The sequence below is a fragment of the Dama dama genome, chromosome X (assembly GCF_033118175.1).
Source record: "Dama dama isolate Ldn47 chromosome X, ASM3311817v1, whole genome shotgun sequence".
In the NCBI taxonomy this organism is placed as follows: Eukaryota; Metazoa; Chordata; class Mammalia; order Artiodactyla; family Cervidae; genus Dama; species Dama dama.
Genome location: NC_083714.1, coordinates 130,157,597 through 130,178,211, shown reverse-complemented (window position 1 = coordinate 130,178,211; position 20,615 = coordinate 130,157,597). Strand labels below are relative to the sequence as shown.

Below are 20,615 nucleotides of genomic sequence, written 5' to 3'. Positions count from 1 at the left end.
ACAAAGCTAGTGGAGGTGATGGAATTCCAGTTGAGCTATTTCAAATCCTGAAAGATGATGCTATGACAGTGCTGCACTCAATATGCCAGCAAATTTGGAAAACTGTGGCAGTGGCCAGAGGACTGGAAAAGGTCAGTTTTCATTCCTATCCCAAAGAAAGGCAATGCCAAAGAATGCTCAAACTACTGCACAATTGCACTCATCTCACACGCTAGTAAAGTAATGCTCAAAATTCTCCAAGCCAGGCTTCAGCAATACGTGAACCATGAACTTCCAGATGTTCAAGCTGGTTTTAGAAAAGGCAGAGGAACCAGAGATCAAATTGCCAACATCCACTGGATCATCGAAAAAGCAAGAGAGTTCCAGAAAAACATCTATTTCTGCTTTATTGACTATGCCAAAGCCTTTGACTGTGTGGATCACAATAAACTGTGGAAAATTCTGAAAGAGATGGAAATACCAGACCACCTGACCTGCCTCTTGAGAAACCTATATGCAGGTCAGGAAGCAACAGTTAGAACTGGACATGGAACAACAGACTGGTTCCAAATGGGAAAAGGAGTACATCAAGGCTGTATATTGTCACCCTGCTTATTTAACTTCTATGCAGAGTACATCATGAGAAACGCTGGTCTGGAAGAAGCACAAGCTGGAATCAAGATTGCCGGGAGAAATATCAATAACCTCAGCTATGCAGATGACACCACCCTTATGGCAGAAAGTGAAGAGGAACTAAAAAGCCTCTTGATGAAAGTGAAAGAGGAGAGTGAAAAAGTTGGCTTAAAACTCAACATTCAGAAAACTAAGATCATGGCATCTGGTCCCATCACTTCATGGCAAATAGATGGAGAAACAGTGTCAGACTTTATTTTTGGGGGCTCCAAAATCACTGCAGATAGTGACTGCAGCCATGAAATTAAAAGATGCTTACTCCTTGGAAGGAAAGTTATGACCAACCTAGATAGCATATTAAAAAGCAGAGACATTACTTTGCCAACAAAGGTCCATCTAGTCAAGGCTGTGGTTTTCCAGTGGTCATGTACGGATGTGAGAGTTGGACTATGAAGAAAGCTGAGCACTGAAGAATTGATGCTTTTGAACTGTGGTGTTTGTGAAGACTCTTGAGAGACCCTTGGACTGCAAGGAGATCCAACCAGTCCATCCTAAAGGAGATCAGTCCTGGGTGTTCATTGGAAGGACTGATGCTGAAGCTGAAACTCCAATACTCTGACCACCTCATGCTCAGAGTTGACTCATTGGAAAAGACCGTGATGCTGGGAGGGATTGGGGGCAGGAGGAGAAGGGGAAGACAGAGGATGAGATGCCTGGATGGCATCACCGACTCAATGGGCATGAGTTTGAGTAAACTCCAGCAGTTGGTGATGGACAGGGAGGCCTGGCGTGCTGCGATTCAGGGGGTCGCAATGAGTCGGACACGACCGAGCAACTGAACTCAACTGAGTACTTTCTTCTGATCTCTTGTGGCAAGGCTGGATTGGACATTGGGTCTGGGTTGCTTCATGTCCATATTATTCTCTTGTTACAGTACTGTTTTCCCCCTGGTACTTCAGCAGAACATTTCCCCTAGTAAACTAGGTTCTGGGAAAGGGAAAGGGAGATGAAAGGAAAGGAGGAGAAAAAGGTCTGTCATTAGCCTATGTGGGGCAAAAGTCTGCACAACCTTCATACCCCTCTCTTGTCCTATAATCAGCTAGAACCTGGCACATTGTAGGAAAGCATCTGACAGTGATCTCTTTCACTGAAGAGAAGATATCATTGAAGAATTCCAAAGAACTCACAAAAGAGAAGTGGATTCTCATTAGTAGAACCAGAAAAGCTTATCTAGAGTCTTGAAGGTTTAGTCTTATTTACTGGCTCCTAAATCTGGCACAGTGCCGGATACCCTGTAATTATATAATAATATGGATTGATGAAATGACAAAACAACAGTGATAGCCACCATGTGTTGAGTACTTATCTCAGTGCCTAACATGTTGAAAATGTATAAAAAATATTTGTTGAATGAAGAGGGAATATAGTGTTATTTATTGAGAACTAATTGGTCGATTATCTTATTTAATCCTCACAAAAACCATGTTGTTGTTGTTTAGTTGCTGAGTCGTGTCTGACTCTTTGTGACCCCATAGACTGTAGCCCGCCAGGCTCCTCTGTCCATGGGATTTCCCAGGCAAGAATACTGGAGTGGGTTGCCATTTCCTTCTCCAGGGGATCCTCCCAACCCAAGAATCCGAACCCGTGTCTCTTCTGTCTCCTGCATTGGCAGGCAGGTTCTTTACCACTGAGCTACCAGAAAAGCCCTCACAACAACCATAGGAAATTGGTATTCCCATTATTCCCATTTTACAGATAAGGAAAATCAGGGTTTAGATGCACAGTGAGTAGTGTCCTTCTCCACCAGAGGGCACAGTTTTATACCCCAGACTTGCCCTGAAAAACTGATGGTGTGAGTAGATCTGGGTAAGTAGACTCATGATCTCAGTCACATATAATAGCAATCGCTGCTAGAATTGGGGGATCCTGCACAGAGGAACCAAATCAGGAAATGAGAAGGCACCTAAAAAAACTAGATGACCATAAGGCCTCAAATCATATTCCTCAAGTTTCCCCTCTCATGTTCATATTCAGCACTTTCTAAGCCTTCAGCCAATTATCTCTCCCTTTCTGGGAGATGTCCACATTGTTTCCGCATGTGGACAAATGTATTCTACATTTAATTTTTACTTTCATAAATTATAAAGTAATGACACATGGTTCTAACTTGATGTGTTATCGTCAAATGGCTCCCCAACATACTGTAAACAAAACGTTTTGAAATTTGACCTTTCAGAATTCTATATCTGAATGTTAACTTTCCTAATCTAGAACTCTTTTTCTATCTTAGGCTAGTAAATAAGGGAACTCTATTTCTACTTCTTTCCACTATGTTTTGGCAAAAATAGATTCAGAACTTATTACTATTTAATTTGATCCTTTCAGGTGGATCTGAGTCTGTCTCATTTATTGGCTAGATCCTTACATACATATCACCCTTATCTATCACTTGGTCCTATCCACCATGGAAGCAGCAAGTGATAAGGGGACAAAAACAAGCATGAAATTCAAAACCAGATGCAAGCTGGTACTAGGGCTTTGTTGTTGCTATTTAGTAGCTAAGTCATGTCCAACTCTTTTTCAACCCCAGGGGAGTTCAGCCCACCAGGTTCCTCTGTCCATGGGATTCTCCCGGCAAGAATACTTGAGTGGGCTGCCATTTCCTTCTCCAGGGGATCTTCCCGACCTAGGGATCAAACCTGCATCTCTTGCATTGCAGGCGGATTCTTTACCACTGAGCCACCAGGGAAGCCCAGTTCTGAGGCTGCAAGGTCCTTATTTTCTATAACTTACATGGACCATTCCTACTAGCCTGTTCTTGGTATGATACAATAAGGTCAAAAGTCAAGATTGGAGGCTTCCCTGGTGGCTCAATGGTAAAGAGTCTGCCTGCCAATGCAGGAGATATGAGTTCAATCCCTGATCTGGGAAGATCCCACACGCCACAGAGCAACTAAGTCCATGAGTCACAACTATTGAGCCTGTCCTCGAACCCTGGGAGCCACAATTACTGAAGCCCACATGCCTAGAGCCCATGCTCTGCAACAAGAGAAGCCACCACAGCAAGGGGCCCACACACTGCAGCTGGAGAGTAGCTCCTGCTCTCTGCAATTGGAGAGGGCTCAAGCAGCAGTGAAGACCCAGCACAGCCAAAGATAAATAAATTTCTAAAAAAAGTCAAAATTGGGAGAAAGAACATATCAGGTAAATATGTATGAAAACAAAGTTGTATTGCTGTTGTTCAGTCACTCAGTCATGTCTGACTCTTTGTGACCCCATGGACTGCAGCATGCCAGGGTTCCCTGTCCATCACCAACTCCCAGAGCTTGCTCAAACTCATGCCCATTGAGTCGGTGATGCCATCCAACTATCTCATCTTCTGTTGTCCCCTTCTCCTCCTGTATTAGCTGTATTTATTTCATTAAAATGTACTTAAATTTAAAAAAACAGTATAAAAATAAAGAGGCACAAACATGTGAACAGGAAAAATCACCATGAAAATATAAAAATTCCAAACTTGCTTGCACCTAATAATAGTCTTAGTTCAAAATGGATTGCTAAATTTGACTGCTTTAAATTGAAAAACTCCCATATGACCAGAGACACTATTAACAACAACAACAAAAACCCTGATGCATGTCTGCAAGAAAAAGAAACCAGAAAGAAGAGTGGAGAGAATAATAAATTATATAAAAGGGTTACTACAAATGAATAAGAAAAAAAGAAGCCAATCAAAAATGGGGGCTTCCCTGGTGGCTCAGTGGTAAATAATCTGCCTGCCAATGCAGGGGACACAGGTTCAATCCCTGGTCCGGGAAGATCCCACATCCCATAGAGCAACTAAGCCTGTGCACCACAACTACTGAGCCCACGTGCCACAATGACTGAGGCCCACTCACCTAGAGCCTGTGATCCACAAGAGAAGCCACTCACTGCAATAAGAAGCCCATGCACTGCAACAAAGAGTGGCCCCCACACAATGCAACTAGAGCAAGCCCACCCATGCACAGCAATGAAGACTCAGCACAGCCAAAAATAAATAAAATTTTTAAATGGATAAAGATCATGGGTTGGCAATAGAAGAAAAAAATATGACCAATAAACATATGAAAAGATCAATATCATATTAATCTAATTCAAACCACAATAAGATTCCATTTCATACCCATTATACAAGCAAAAACCATGAAGTGAAATTACCAACTGTTGGCAAGGACAGAGACTGCCAGGAATTCTCACTCAGTGCTAGGAGAAGTTGTAAACTGGCCAAATCACTTTGGAGAATAATTTGGCTCTGTTTCATAAAGTTGAACCCAAGTATTTTACCCTTTGACTCAGCATTCCAGTCCTAGGCAAATACCCTATAAATTACTGCTCCTATACTCAAGGACATATACAAGAATGTTCATAAGAGCATCGGTGGAAAGGGCAGTGGAGCGGGGGAGGACACAATCTAAATGTTCATCAACAGGAAATTTTTTTAACCTTGAATCCTCTGAGGATGAATTGGAATCCAGTTAGTTCATAATTTATGGCATGAATCACAGTTTCAAGGTTAGGACTTCTTTTTTTGATAGATTTCAATGTTTATAATTTAATATTTCCTTCCTGTATCTGGCAGGGAACGTTTAACTTTAAGGAATCCAATATGTTGCATTTTTCTTCCTTTGTGTGCCATTTCTCAAGGATTCTCTGTTCCTTATCAGTTCCTATTCCGGGAACGAGTAGAGCTGCACACAGATCTCAGGACTGAGGTCATGAGAAACAGTATCTGCTTGGATTACTTTCAGTAACTCCCTTCAGTGACTCTTTTCAGTGTCAGTGACCTTGTATGTATTAAACTATCCATATTGTGGCTATTGATAAAATTTCATCCTGTGTAATAGCTGAGTAATCATCTTACTAAAGATATATAAGCCTGCATTTCCACTAATAAAATACCTTCGCTCCATCAGAGCTTGGGTCCCCGTGTTTTTCTTTCTTTCTTTCTTTCTCTCTCTCTCTCTCTCTCCCTCCCTCCGGCTCTCTCTTTCACTTTCTTATCATCGACTCTGGACCACCAGGTTCCGGTCCATTAAACGACCCCAACAAGTATCCCTTTCATACATATGAATAAGTCTAAACATTAAAATGGGGAAAACATGCACTGCTGGGGTATTAACTGGAGAAAACTCTGTGGCTGTCTCCCACAATGGCTCACAAGAAGGTTGAAATGCCTTCTTGATTTTACCATGGTTTAGGTACTGGCCCTCAGATGTGCAAGTCAGAAACCTGATTTGTCACTTCACTAAAGGTAAATCCATGTCCTTATGTGGACTCATATTAACCAAGAAATAACCATGAAATAACAATACCAACTTTCTAATTCATAATGAGATGTAAGACTGCCTGGGGCACATGAGAAACCCAGTTATAAACAGAAAATTTACTGATGAGTATGGAATCAGTTGCACTAAGCTAAAATAGTCACTTCAAGCACCATGAAGGCAAACATTTTTGCCTGATCTTTCCAATGCTAAAATTCCAGAGACAATAACAACACCTGATTCAACAAAAAAATGTGTTAAATAAATGAATGAGTGCTCGCTTCGGCAGCACATATACTAAAATTGGAATGATACAGAGAAGATTAGCATGGCCCCTGCACAAGGATGACACTCAAATTCGTGAAGTGTTCCATATTTTTTGCAGGAGGTAGCCTACTAGGTGATTCAGTTATATAAAATAATGATTTCATTGTAAATATGATATTTCTCATAATCTATTTTATCACACATATGGCATTCAAACTGACCAATTATATACCAATTTGTAAAGATATTTAAAAACTGGTAAAAAATAAATAAATAAAAAATAAATGAATGAAAACCACAGCAAGATCCTCTATGACCCACCTCCCAGAATATTGGAAATAAAAGCAAAACTAAACAAATGGCACCTAATGAAACTTAAAAGCTTTTGCACTACAAAGGAAACTATAAGTAAGGTGAAAAGACAGCCCTCAGATTGGGAGAAAATAATAGCAAATGAAGAAACAGACAAAGGATTAATCTCAAAAATATACAAGCAACTCTCGAAGCTCAATTCCAGAAAAATAAATGACCCAATCAAAAAATGGGCCAAAGAACTAAACACACATTTCTCCAAAGAAGACATACAGATGGCTAACAAACACATGAAAAGATGCTCAACATCACTCATTATCAGAGAAATGCAAATCAAAACCACAATGAGGTACCATTACACGCCAGTCAGGATGGCTGCTATCCAAAAGTCTACAAGCAATAAATGCTGGAGAGGGTGTGGAGAAAAGGGAACCCTCTTACACTGTTGGTGGGAATGCAAACTAGTACAGCCGCTATGGAGAACAGTGTGGAGATTTCTTAAAAAACTGGAAATAGAACTGCCATATGACCCAGCAATCCCACTTCTGGGCATACACACTTAGGAAACCAGATCTGAAAGAGACACGTGCACCCCAATGTTCATCGCAGCACTGTTTATAATAGCCAGGACATGGAAGCAACCTAGATGCCCATCAGCAGATGAATGGATAAGGAAGCTGTGGTACATATACACCATGGAATATTACTCAGTCATTAAAAAGAATTCATTTGAACCAGTTCTAATGAGATGGATGAAACTGGAGCCCATTATACAGAGTGAAGTAAGCCAGAAAGATAAAGAACATTACAGCATACTAACATATATATATGGAATTTAGAAAGATGGTAACGACAACCCTATATGCAAAACAGAAAAAGAGACACAGATGTACAGAACAGACTTTTGAACTCTGTGGGAGAAGGTGAGGGTGGGATGTTTCGAAAGAACAGCATGTATATTATCTATGGTGAAACAGGTCACCAGCCCAGGTGGGATGCATGAGACAAGTGCTCGAGCCTGGTGCACTGGGAAGACCCGGAGGGATCGGGTGGAGAGGGAGGTGGGAGGGGGGATCGGGATGGGGAATACGTGTAAATCTATGGCTGATTCATATCAATGTATGACAAAACCCACTGAAAAAATAAATTAATTAAAAAAATAAATAAATAAATGAATGAATAAGGAGAAACTTAAGTATCCATCTCCACAATATGCAAAAACCAATCTCAAGATTCAGCTACTGGAGTTCCCACATCAAGGTATTCCTGTTCTAGCACAGAGCAGGAGATTTCAATTCTGGCATCTGAGATTCTTTACCTGTGCTTCTAGGACTGATCCCGGTAGACACCTTTAGTTACCTACACTACAGCCATTTCCTTCTAATTTCTTGCTAGGAACATTCCAATTCTGTTCTCGGCAGCAATGTGCCCAACCTCAAAGAACAGATCACCATTCATCTTGCCCAAACATATCATCTGTTTCCTTTGCCAAATAATCACTGTCCCAGCCTCCCTTGTAGCCATGGTTAGCCATTACTCAGTACTGTTAATAGCGAAATTAAATGGAGGTAGTCTTGTTCAGGCTTCAGAGGCAGGGGAGCCAGCCTCTGACCAACTTCTGACCTTGCATGGACTACATGCCTGCCTGCAAGCACACCAATTGTTACCAGCAAGTTAGATAAGACAGGAGTGGGTCTTGGAATCTTTTAAGCCCCTGAGAGCCTGGCCAGCCCCCCAGGGTCTAATGAAATCCTGTAACTCACAAGGTGAAACAAACAACATTGTATACCTTAAAGGAAAACCAGAGCTGCATGTCTGCACACAAACTGATGATGATATCAGTTTGTGGCCTGGGATTATAAGTGAGAGTCTCCGAAACTGCAATTTGAAGTCTCACCCATCGGGTGGATGTACCACCCAGGACTCTTTCCCAAATGGGACTCCAGATTGCTGTTAACAAGGAATTTCTCTGCACTGTTCAAGTTTGGGTATAGGTTGTTGGCCCAATTTCATGATATATATGCTGTTATTTCTCTCCATTGTTTCTTTTCTTTTAATGATTGAATATTGAGATTAAGTCAAATAATCCTCTATAAAAAACTGAAATTTTTCTGTGTAATGAGTGGTTTCTTTTTGGCAAATTTAAAACTTTTGGCAAGAAAAAAAAAATGGGATGTAAATCCATGGCTGATTCATGTCAATGTATGACAAAAACCACTACAATATTGTAAAGTAATTAGCCTCCAACTAATAAAAATAAATGAAAAAAAATTGGGGCAAAACAACTGTCCAATAAGACATTAAAGGAAGACTTCTGGAGTATTCTAGGAAAGATGCTGCTTTCTAGATAAAACAGAGCCTCAGTTGGAGAAAAATTTTTGCTCCTGACCTATCCTCCCTGCTTAGGATGCTGATGTGAGGACATGATGCTTGGAGCTATTGCAGCCCTTTTATGTTCATGAGATAAATTGAGGATAACTGGCAGACTGGAAGGGTTTTAAAAGCCTAGGTTATCTATAACATGGTTAATTGCTGAACTAGCCCTGGGACTGGCTACCTCCAGTCTTCTGAATTGTTCTTTAAGTTTTTATGACTTCAGTTCAGTCACTCAGTTGTGTCTGACTCTTTGCAACCCCATGAATTGCAGCACGCCAGGCCTCCTTGTCCATCACCAACTCCAAGAGTTAACCCAAACTCATGTCCATCAAGTCGGTGATGCCATCCCCTGTCATCCCCTTCTCCTCCTGCCCCCAATCCCTCCCAGCATCACGGTCTTTTCCAATGAGTCAACTCTGAGCATGAGGTGGTCAAAGTATTGGAGTTTCAGCTTCAGCATCAGTCCTTCCAATGAACACCCAGGACTGATCTCCTTTAGGATGGACTGGTTGGATCTCCTTGCAGTCCAAGGGTCTCTCAAGAGTCTTCACAAACACCACAGTTCAAAAGCATCAATTCTTCAGTGCTCAGCTTTCTTCATAGTCCAACTCTCACATCCATACATGACTACTGGAAAAACCATAGCCTTGACTAGATGAACCTTTGTTGGCAAAGTAATGTCTCTGCTTTTTAATATGCTATCTAGGTTGCTCATAACTTTCCTTCCAAGGAGTAAGTGTCTTTTAATTTCATGGCTGCAGTCACTATCTGCAGTGATTTTGGAGCCCCCAAAAATAAAGTCTGACACTGTTTCTCCATCTATTTCCCATGAGGTAATGGGACCAGATGCCATGATCTTAGTTTTCTGAATGTTGAGTTTTAAGCCAACTTTTTCACTCTCCTCTTTCACTTTCATCAAGAGGCTTTTCGTTCCTCTTCACTTTCTGCCATAAGGGTGGGGTCATCTGCATAGCTGAGGTTATTGATATTTCTCCCGGCAATCTTGATTCCAGCTTGTGCTTCTTCCAGACCAGCGTTTCTCATGATGTACTCTGCATATAAGTTAAGTTACTCTAATTAACTGTTGAAAGTGAAGTGAAATCACTCAGTCATGTCCAACTCCTTGCGACCCCATGGACTGTAGCCTATCAGGCTCCTCCGTCCATGGGTTTCTCCAGGCAAGAATACTGGAGTGGGTTGCCAGTTAGCTGTAGTCAAAAGCGTTCCTAACTGATACAGTGATCAAGTTTGTTAAAAGATGTCCTTTTTCACTTTGGGTATGTTAATACATTCAGTCAGTTTATAGTCAAATATTAACTGACCTGGGATACAGTTTGAATATCTCCGCTTGATTTTTAATTTCACTTTCAGAAGCTATGCTATTTTCACTGATTTTAATACCACTACACAAATCATGCAACCACCAACTGTGACAGCACTAAGCACCTCACGTCTCCTTTCCCACACTCTTCTGCCTGACATGCTCTTTCCTTCAAATCCTTCCAAGTTGTGCCAGGTCACTGGCACTTCTGAACCAAAATAATCTCTTTCATCATGATAAACAGAACTGATTTCAACACTGAATGAATCAGAATGTAGCTGATGTTATCATCAAGAAAAGCTTCTGAATTCCATTTGTGGAAGTCTGGATATGGAGGTAAATAAAAGATGCTTTGGGTATTTGTTTTATTGATCTGTTACCTGACAGGTATAAGATATCAGAAACAAGAGTCGTTCTACACTTCTGTTTGTCCTATCTGTTCTTTATTCTTTTTTTTCCCTCTTTTTCTGTCTTCTCTTGTATTATTTTGTATGAATCTATTTTATCCCCTCTATTGACTTACTCAATCTCCAGACTGTTCCAAATTTGTTGGAAACTACAAACAAACATATCCAAGAATTCCAGTGAATACCAAGCAGCATAAACACAAAGAAAACCAAATCATGGCACTACAGAATCAAATTTCTCAAAACTAGTGATACAGAGAAAATCATAACACTAATCTCTGGTTTTTCATCAAAAACCATGCAAACCAAAAGACAGTGGAACAATCATCCTTAAAGCATTGGAAGAAAAATACCATCAACCCAGAATTTTATATCCAGTGTAAATTGTGCTTCATTGTTATAGATTGCTGAAGATAAATGAAGAATACTTAACTACCATTCCACAGCTCTTTAACAGCTTTTTGTTTTTAACCATGGATTCACAGACTAGGTACTGAAAAAAAGAATGGGACATGTTCTATCTGCTGTCCTGCCCATATTCTTAGCACTATAACTGCATAACTTCCTTCTATTTGGTATAACATTAAAATACCTGTAAAAAGGAGAAGGAAAAAAAGTTGTGTGAATTAACATGTTCTGCATAATGCCTTTTCAACCTTTTCTCCTATTTCCACTAAGTTTGTCTCTTTAAAAAAATCTCTGCATGTGGTTTACAGTTGGAATATTAATTAGGTCAGAGAGAGGTCCACTTCTAGAGACAGGATTGTAAATTATTTATCCTGGATGCTGTGTTCTGGATTGGACCTTGTCCACATGATGTCTGGCTAGGCAGATAAAAAAAAAACTCCAGGCAGAATACAATAGGCATTACAATACTGATTACCCAGCTTCTGTGATGATTCCATTGGAGCAGACCTCACAGGTTGGCAAACATTAACAGAGTCATTGCACATTTATTATGCATGAGGAAGGTGAAGCTTCATGACAAAGGTCAAGGAATAAGAGAATAATCTCTGTGTAAGGCAGGATAAAAATTGGCTTGGGACAAATCTTTCTCTCTCCCCATTGGACCATTCACAATCATTTTTCCTCATCCAAAAATTGTTAACAGTCTTTATTTTACCAAATAGACAGAAAGGAATAAACATTTAGAAGTCACTTCTTCTGATCCCTCCCTACCCTACACACACCACACATGCAGCAAAGCTACTCTTTTCACAGTATTCTAAGTACTTCACAAAGGGCTTTACAGCAGCATTTAATATTCACAACCTTAGGAGGAGGAAACAATTATTATTAACTCCATTTGACATACAAGTACACTGAGATATAAGAATCTTGTCCAAAATCACACAGCTGGTAACCAGCAGTGCTGGGATTTGCATCCATGTCTGCTGGGCCTCAAAGATCCCTGCTTTTTCTGCCACACAAGTGCACTCAGCTCCACCTTCCAATAAGCACTTACAGAGTCAACTACCTTTTGGCTTCACGCCAACAGGTTGGCGTTCTCAAAGTCACTTGCTTGGATGAGAAAAACTGCTCTTCCTGTCAGGTGATTGAGCATGTATTCTACCTATGAAAGAAGAACATAAATGAAGAGCTGTGGACCATTTTCAAAGTACTGGGTCAGCACTCATCTCAGAAAGAAGAATGCTATTGTGATGCCCCAGATTCAATGACTAGATGTTCACAGAGGAGTCTTCCATGAGAGAAAGTCCTATGGTCTCTGGAATTCTTCTGTGAATGAGCCTGGCTGGAGGCAGCTTTCTACAGCCTCTTAGGATGGCAGGGATCTCCCCAGCAAATTAACTGTTTCTAGTTGTCTCAGTAGGGGCTCCTGATCCATACTGCAGAGTCTTACTTATCAGTCCCATTCTTGGGATGGGGACATGGGTACAAGGCAGAGAAAGGTTTACAAAGAGGAAGACACTGGGGAGACTGGAACTGTCAAGAGTGTGCATTCCTTTTTGTAATTAAAACAAGACATGTGCCATCTGCAGCAACATGGATGGACCTAGACTTTGTCATACTGAGTGAAGTAAGTCAGACAGAGAAGGAGAAATATCGTATGACATCACTTATATGTGTAATCTAAAAAGAAATGATACAAATGAACTTACCTACAAAACAGAAAGAGACTCACAAACTCAGAAAATGAGCTTATGGTTGCCAGGGAGAAGGGATAGTAAGGGAGATTGGGAAGGTCGTATCATATACACACTGCTATATTCAAAATGGATACCCAACACGGACCTATTGTATATGTGCCAGCCTGGATGGGAGGGGAGTTTGGGGGGAGAATGGATACATGTATATGTATGGCTGAGTCCCTTCACTGTTCACCTGAAAATACCACAACATTGCTAATTGGCTATACACCAATACAAAATAAAAAGTTTAAAGTTTGGGAAAAAATAAATAATTAAAACAAGGCATGTGCTAGTAAAACTTAACTTGTAAGAAGTGGACAAAATGTGTTGAATGTTTACAATTTCTCACCTGAGCTCCAGCCTTAAGACAATGTTTGTTTTTAAATTTTCCATTTTTTCCAGAAGATCTATGAGGACTATAATTCCACAGTGGTGTGGTAAAAGATCTCCTGACTAAGGGTTAGGAGACTCCTGTTCTATTTCTGACTTTGCCACTTTTTAGCTGTGTGGAAAGTACCTTGGATAAGCACTTAACCCTCTCTGGACTTCAGTTTCTTAGCTATTAGGTAAGGAATTTGGACTAGAGAATCACTAACATTCTATGCTTCTATGATAACAGAAATCTCAACAACACAGGTTGGAGGAGGGCTTCAAAGGAAAAAAAAACCTATTCTCCCAGATTATATTCATTCCGGCCAGCTTTATTTAAATTATTTTAGGGACTTCCCTGGTAGTCCAATGGTTAAGAGGCTGCCTTCCAATGTATGGGACACAGGTTTGATCCCTGGTCCAGGAAGATCCCACATGTCTCGGAGCAGCTAAGCCCGTGCGCCACACCTACTGAAGCCCACATGCCCTAGAGCCTGTGCCCTGCAACAAGAGAAGCCACTGCAAGGAGAAGGCCGCACCAGCAACTAAGAGTAGCCCCCACTTATTGCAACTAAACAAAGCCCGCATGCAGCAATAAAGACCCAGCACAGCCAAAAATAAAGAAATTAATTAAATTATTTTTAAAAATTTTTTGGTTTTATTCCCTGTTTTCCCTGAAGCTCTGGAATGGAAATGTATAAATCACCTTAAAAAAAGAGAGCAACAAATATCTTTTTTCCCACCTTTGGAGAAATGTCTATTCAAATCCTTTGCCCATTTTGGGTGGGTGGGTTCTGAAATTTTTATTTTAGTTTTTTTTTAATTATTTTATTCAAGTACTTTATTTTTTTAAACTCTTTCTTTTATATTGGGGTATAGCCGGTTAACAATGTTGTGATAGTTTTAGATGAACAGCAAATGGACTCAGCCATACATGTACATTCATTCTCCAAAACTCCCGTCCCATCCAGGTTGCCACATAAAACTGAGCAGAGTTCCATGTGTTGTACAATAGGTCCTGGCACCAAATATCTTCTTAATTCATCAGAATTTAGATGACAAAGTAGAACATATGTAAAAACAGTAATAATACAAGGTAATTAAGACTAAATGAAATCACATCTATAAAATGCCAAACAAGGCATATCACTCACAGTAGGTGCTAGGAAATGCTAATTGCATATCTATCTTGGTTCTTCCTCTCCTATAGTACCCTCTTATAATTCATCTTTTAAGGAGAACTTAAAATGTATCACAGTTTTCCCAATTCTATGGTCTAGGGTCCTCTTTTGATCTTCTTGCACCCTTCTCCTACCTCCATCATCCCCCTAAAAGACATGACTCATCTCCATATCCTCCACTTCCTCGATGATTCTCAGGTAATAATTTCTGTGGTCTCCAGCAGAATATGCCCAACATCCACTCACAGCAGGGCCAGAACGTGGGTCTGTCCCTTGTTACACAGGACACATGCTGCTTGCCTGGAGTTCACTCCCTTGCGTTTCCTTCTTTAAAGTATCCTCTGTTTTCCTGAATTCGCTGTCAACATTTAATTGCCAGTTTATGAATGATACAGAAATTGGTAAACTACATTCTGACCTTTAAAATCTATTGAGTGTACCCAGGGGGCATAGGGAAAAGAGAGGGTGTCTTATACTTTGTGCCCTAACAGGCAATTATTTCCTATGATCTTCTTACTAAGAAACCGCCATGCCCAGATTCAAAGAGCTGAGCTGATACTTTAGGAGGCCTAGGAATGACTAATCACACTTTCAGATTTCCTAGTCATTTATGAAGAGTTAGAGCCTTGATCCCTGAGCTGAATGATGGGCAATAGTCTTCCCTTTGGATTTGACTTCACAAGGGGAGAGAGGCAGGCCTGCCTGGAGGAGGTAGGTCACACAGGTTCTGACTGTTCCTGTTCTTTTTCTCCAGAAGGCGGGATCCCTTCCAACCATAACTAGAACTGTAAGGGCCTGGGAGGTTGAACTGTAAGTCCCTGGAGGGCAAGGACCACACCATATTGGTTTCAGCATTTCCCAAGCACAATTTTTGGCAGGAAACAGACCTTAATAAATGCTTGGTAAATGCTGAACAAGAAGCAGGCTATTACTGCCCTTTAAATGCAGACAGACTCCAGGGTGACCCTCAGTAATCTACCTCCTGGTATTTACACCTCTTGTGATCCTCTGCTTGAGTGCATTCAGGATCTGTTACTTGCTTTTAACCAACAGAAAATGGTAAGGGTGATAGGGTGTCACTCCTAGGATTATGCTACATTATGTAAAACTCTCTTGGTCCTTCCCTAGTAGTTCAATGACTAAGACTCCATGCAGAGTTCCATCCCTGCTCAGGGAACTAGATCCCACAGTTCAGTTCAGTTCAGTCGCTCAGTCATGTCCGACTCTTTGTGACCCCATGAACCACAGCACGCCAGGCCTCCCTGTCCATCACCAACTCCCGGAGTTCACTCAAACCCATGTCCATCGAGTCGGTGATACCATCCAACCATCTCACCCTCTGTCATCCCCTTCTCCTCCTGCCCTCAATCTTTCCCAGCATCAGGGTCTTTGCTGCAACTGAAGATCCCACATGCCACAACTAAGACCTGGTGCAGCCAAAACTAAACAAACAATCAGTCAAACAAAAACCTCTCTCTTGCCAGGCAACAAAAGCAAAAAATAACAAATGGGACTATATCAAACTTAAAAACAACAACAAAAATGTTTAAAAACTTCTGCATATCAAACGAAACAACAGAGTAAAAAAAAGCAACCTACTAAAAGGGAGAAAACATTTGTAAACCACGTATCTGTTAAGAGGTTAACACCCAGAATATAGAAAGAATTCCCAGAGCTCAACAATAATAACAACAAATAACCTGATTTTTAAATAGGCAAAGGACTTGAATAGACATTTTTCCAAAGAAGATATACAAATGGCCAATAAGCATATGAAAAGACACTCAACATAACTAATAATAGGAGAATCGAAAATCAAAATCCCATTGAAGTATCACCTCATGCCTGTTAGGATGACCACTATAAATTTAAAAAAAAACAGAAAATAACAAATGCTGGTACAGATGTGGAGGAAAGGTAATCCTTGTGCACCGTTGATGGGAATCAAAAAATTAGACACAGAACTACCATACAACCCAGCAATCCTACTTCAGGGCACATATCCAAAATAATTGAAAAGAGTATCTTGAAGAGATATTTGCACACCTGTGTTCATTACACCGTTACTCATAATAGCAAAAAGGTGGAAGCAACCTAAATGTCCAGTGATGGATGAATGGATAAAGAAATGTGGTATATACATAAAATGGAATATTGTTCAGTCTTTGAAAAGAAGGACATTTTGTCATAGGCTACAACATGGATAAACCTTGAGGACATTATATTAAATGAGATAAGTCACAAAATGATACGGTATGACTCCACTTATAAGAGGAACCTAGAGTAGTCAAACTCAGAGACAGTAAGTAGAATGGTGGTTACCAGTGGGCTAGAGGAAGGGGGGCTTCCCTGGGGACTCAGTAAAGAATCTACCTACAACGCAGGAGACCTGGGCTGGATAGATCCCCTGGAGGAGGGCATGGCAACCCACTCCAGTATTCTTGCCTGGAGAATCCCTATGGACAGAGGAGCCAGGTGGGCTACAGTCCATGGGGTTGCAAAGAATCGGACACGACTGAGAGACTAAGCACAGCACACAGCACAGAGGAAGGGGAAAGGGAGTTGTTCAACAGGTACAGAGTTTCAGTTTTGCAAGACAAAAAGGTCCTAGGGATCTATTACACAACACTATGCATCAGTAGTTAACACTACTGCATCATACACGCAAAAATGGCTAAGGCAGTAAATTTCGTTTTGTGGTTTTTTTCACAATAAAAAAATGACTCTCTTTTGCTAGCAGACTGCTCTAGACACTCTCCAAAAGCTGGCCTGATGAAGTAAATGGCCATATTGGGTAAGCTCTCATTACAAGGAACTGCAGGCAACTTTCAGAAATCATGAGTGGCATCAATTGACAGGCATTAAGAAGCTAAGACCCTCGGTCAAGGAAATGAATGAATTCTGCCAATGCCAATGACTTTGAGCTTGCAAGTGGACTCTTCCTCGGCCAAGCTGCCACATGAAAATACAGTCTGGCTGACACCCTGAGCAAAGGACCCAGCTAAACCATGCCTCAACTTCCAAAAGACAGAAACCGTGATGATAAATGCATGTAGTTTAAGCCACCAAGTTTGCGGTAATGTGTTATGTGGCAATAGCTAACTACCACAAAAGCGATGGTATAACACAACTTGCTTTCAAATAACTACCTTTCTGTTGTGGAACCATGAAACAAAGTGTCCAAGATAGGAAGCAAAGGCCATGGGGACAGCAAGACCAGTCTTAGCTTTGGAATATGTCCACGTCTTTGCCTAAAGGTCACTCAGCCTCTATGCCTGGTTTCCAGAGGGCAATCCCTGTGGATTTACCACAATTGCCAATGTTCCAGCCTCCTGACAAGGAGCACCAGAAAGGAAGAAAGGAGGCATGATCATCTCTCTTGAACTTCAACCAAAGGGTCTCAGTGGTCTCTCTCCAGCACAATTTTTTATGATCCTCAGCAAGAGCCCCATGGAGGGCAAGAGTGACAGCCTGGGATGGATTTAGGCTAGGATGGCAAACACATTCCATCTTATAAACAGATAGGGGCAGCTTGGGATGGCTTCTTGCAGCAGGACAATGTCTCTGCTCCAGTCTTCTGATACAGCTTTTCATTCCCAGCCTTGCTACAGATATTCCCTGTGGTGAAGGTCAGAAATGAGCACAGCTTGGCATATTCCTGGGAATTAAAATATAATCACCCCTATTTCTACATATTTCCAAACAGCATTTACCACCTCCAATCTCTGTCTCTGGCCAAGGAACATCCTAGCCCCACTTCTTTCTATGGTGAAAGCAATGGACACTTTCTGACCATCTGGCTCTTGCTTCCTTCCATGTGTGTGTAGTAGTGGTGGTTTTGAGGAGAGGGGGAGGTGACATCATCAGAGGTAGGCAACAGCAGTGATTGAGAGGATATAGGCCATCTGAGCTGTGGCTATGGAGAGCCAGAAACCCTAAGGTGGTCAGTCTTTCCCGCAAGTCAAAGTCATTGTCTCATACCTCCATACCTTCCCAGGTGTGCCAACAGAAAGGAAAGCACTTTCTTGGTGCCAATGAGAAAAGACTCTGATTGGTATGGCTTGGATCACAATATTGACCAAGGGAGTGGCATGTTCTGATTAGCAGCTCCCTGACCAAGAAAAGGGCTTCCCAGGTGACGCTTGTGGTAAAGAATCTGCCTGCAGGAGACAGAAGAGACGGGGTTCAATCCCTGGGTTGGGAAGATCCCCTGGGGAAGGAAATAGCTACCCTACTCCAGTATTCTTGCCTGGAGAATCCCATGGATGGAGGAGCCTGGAGACTACAGTCCATAGGGTCACAAAGAGTTAGCACACACGCATGACCAAGAAAAAGCATCTAGCTGTGTGTGTGTGTGTGCACTAAGTCGCTTCAGTTGTGTCCAACTCTTTGAGACACCATGGACTGTAGCCCACCAGGCTCCTCTGCCCATGGAATTCTCCAGGCAAGAATACTGGAGAATGGTTGCCATTTCCTTCTCCAGGGGATCTTCTGGACCCAGGGATCGAACCTGTGTCTCTTACATCTCCTGCACTAGGAGGATGGTTGTTTACCACTAATGCCACCTGGGAGTAGGGGGAAATAACTTTTCAAAAGCAGGAAATGCTGTTCTGGGAAACAAATATCTGCCCATCACAAGCTGTGATCTTCTCTCTCACTCAATATACATTTCAGGTGGTACGACAAGGTCCTGGTTCCTGTCATACCTGTGCTTCTTGCAATGAGCAGTGAATTCTCCTTCTGCCTAAGCCAGTTAGAATGGGGTAACTTCACTTGCAAACAAGAGGCCTGGTTAATACCTCGCTTATTACTGACCAGGTTCTTTCAACTGCAGCCTAAAGTCATATAATACTTTACATTTACAAAGAGAAGTCTTACACTTTTCATGGTTTACTCCCAAAGATGGAAGAGCTTTCCATGTCCTAAATTGTAATTTCTCAAAATGAAAGAAAAGTAAAGAAAAGAAAGCAAAGTATCTTGGCCAGTAATTCAACTACACATCAATAAAAAATAAATTTGAAAAAAAAGAAAATTCTGGCCCCAAATAAGATGCTTTCTTGGAGGTAGTTGTATTTATTCATTGATCATTCTCACAGGTTATCACCCACCTGTGTTAGCAAGAAAAACACCCTCTGAGAAAGATCTATTACAACCTGTGGAACACAGACATGTTACCAAAATTTAGATAATTCAAGCTAGAATGAGCATATCTAGAGAGTCATCTCGAATTATACTTTCAAGTACTGAGAACCTGAAGTTTTAGAGTGTTTCTCTGGCTCCAGACCAACAAAATTACATCTCTGCTTACCTAGTAATTTCACTTTTAGGAAACTACATAAGAAAACAATCAGAAAGCTGGGCTAAAAGTTGGATTAAAAGATGTTTATCAAAGTATTATTTATCACTGGAAAAACACCTGAGTCTTCAATAATAGAATGGTACAATAAATTGCACACAATGCAACTCTAAGGAGTCATTATATATATTTAATTTAAATACACTTACTGACATGGAAAAATACTCTATACTATTAATAGTAATAATGCTAACAATTATACCAGGTGCAATACTGAGTATTTCTTTTCATTGGGGGGGGCACACCCCACACTATTTGTGGAATCTTAGTCCCCCAACCAAAGACTGAAGGCCAGGCCCTTGGCAGTGAGAGTGCAGAGTCCTAACCACTGGACCACCAGGGAATTCCCACTGGGTACTTTATATGTATTACTTGCTTAATCCTCACAACAATTACCATATGAAGGATACTATTAATATTTTCTCATTACAGATGTAGTGACATAATCACACAGTTGGGGAGTGTGTAAGGACAAAGCTGCAGTAGATAAGAAAGTGAAAGTGAAGTCACTCAGTCATGTCCAGCTCTTTGTGATCCCATGGACTGTAGCCAACCAGGCTCCTCAGTCCATGGAATTTTCCAGGCAAGAATACTGGAGTAGGTTGCCATTTCCTTCTCCAGCGGATTTTTCTGACCCAGGAATTGAACCCAGGTCTCCAGCATTGCAGGCAGACACTTTTACTGTCTGAGCCACCAGAGAAGCCCAGTAGATAAGAAGCTACTACACTATTCAGCAGGAGAGGCATTATAGATACATGATTCCAACTTTTTATTACATAGGCATAACCCACACAGGTTATTTTTAAAATATTTTTAAGTGAATACAAGCAAGCACAGACCAGTCAGAATGGCTGCTGCAACCAATCAGAATGGAAACCAGGAGTAAACAACCCAAATGGCCATCTGAGTTCAGTAAGCCTTTGCTGTGTAACGAAAAATCCTGAAGTGTAGTGGCTTA

At 41.1% G+C, this 20,615-nt stretch overlaps 1 long non-coding RNA gene and 1 other non-coding gene across 2 annotated transcripts in view; one reads left to right on the top strand and one right to left on the bottom strand.

Moving 5' to 3' along the window:
• Nucleotides 1-20,615, bottom strand: part of LOC133052398 (uncharacterized) — a 41,684-nt gene that overhangs the window by 17,810 nt on the left and 3,259 nt on the right. The gene's annotated exons all lie outside the window — the stretch shown is intronic.
• On the top strand, nt 6,192-6,298 carry LOC133053174 (U6 spliceosomal RNA). The gene has a single exon (XR_009692109.1). It is a non-coding gene; the product is annotated as a U6 spliceosomal RNA (small nuclear RNA).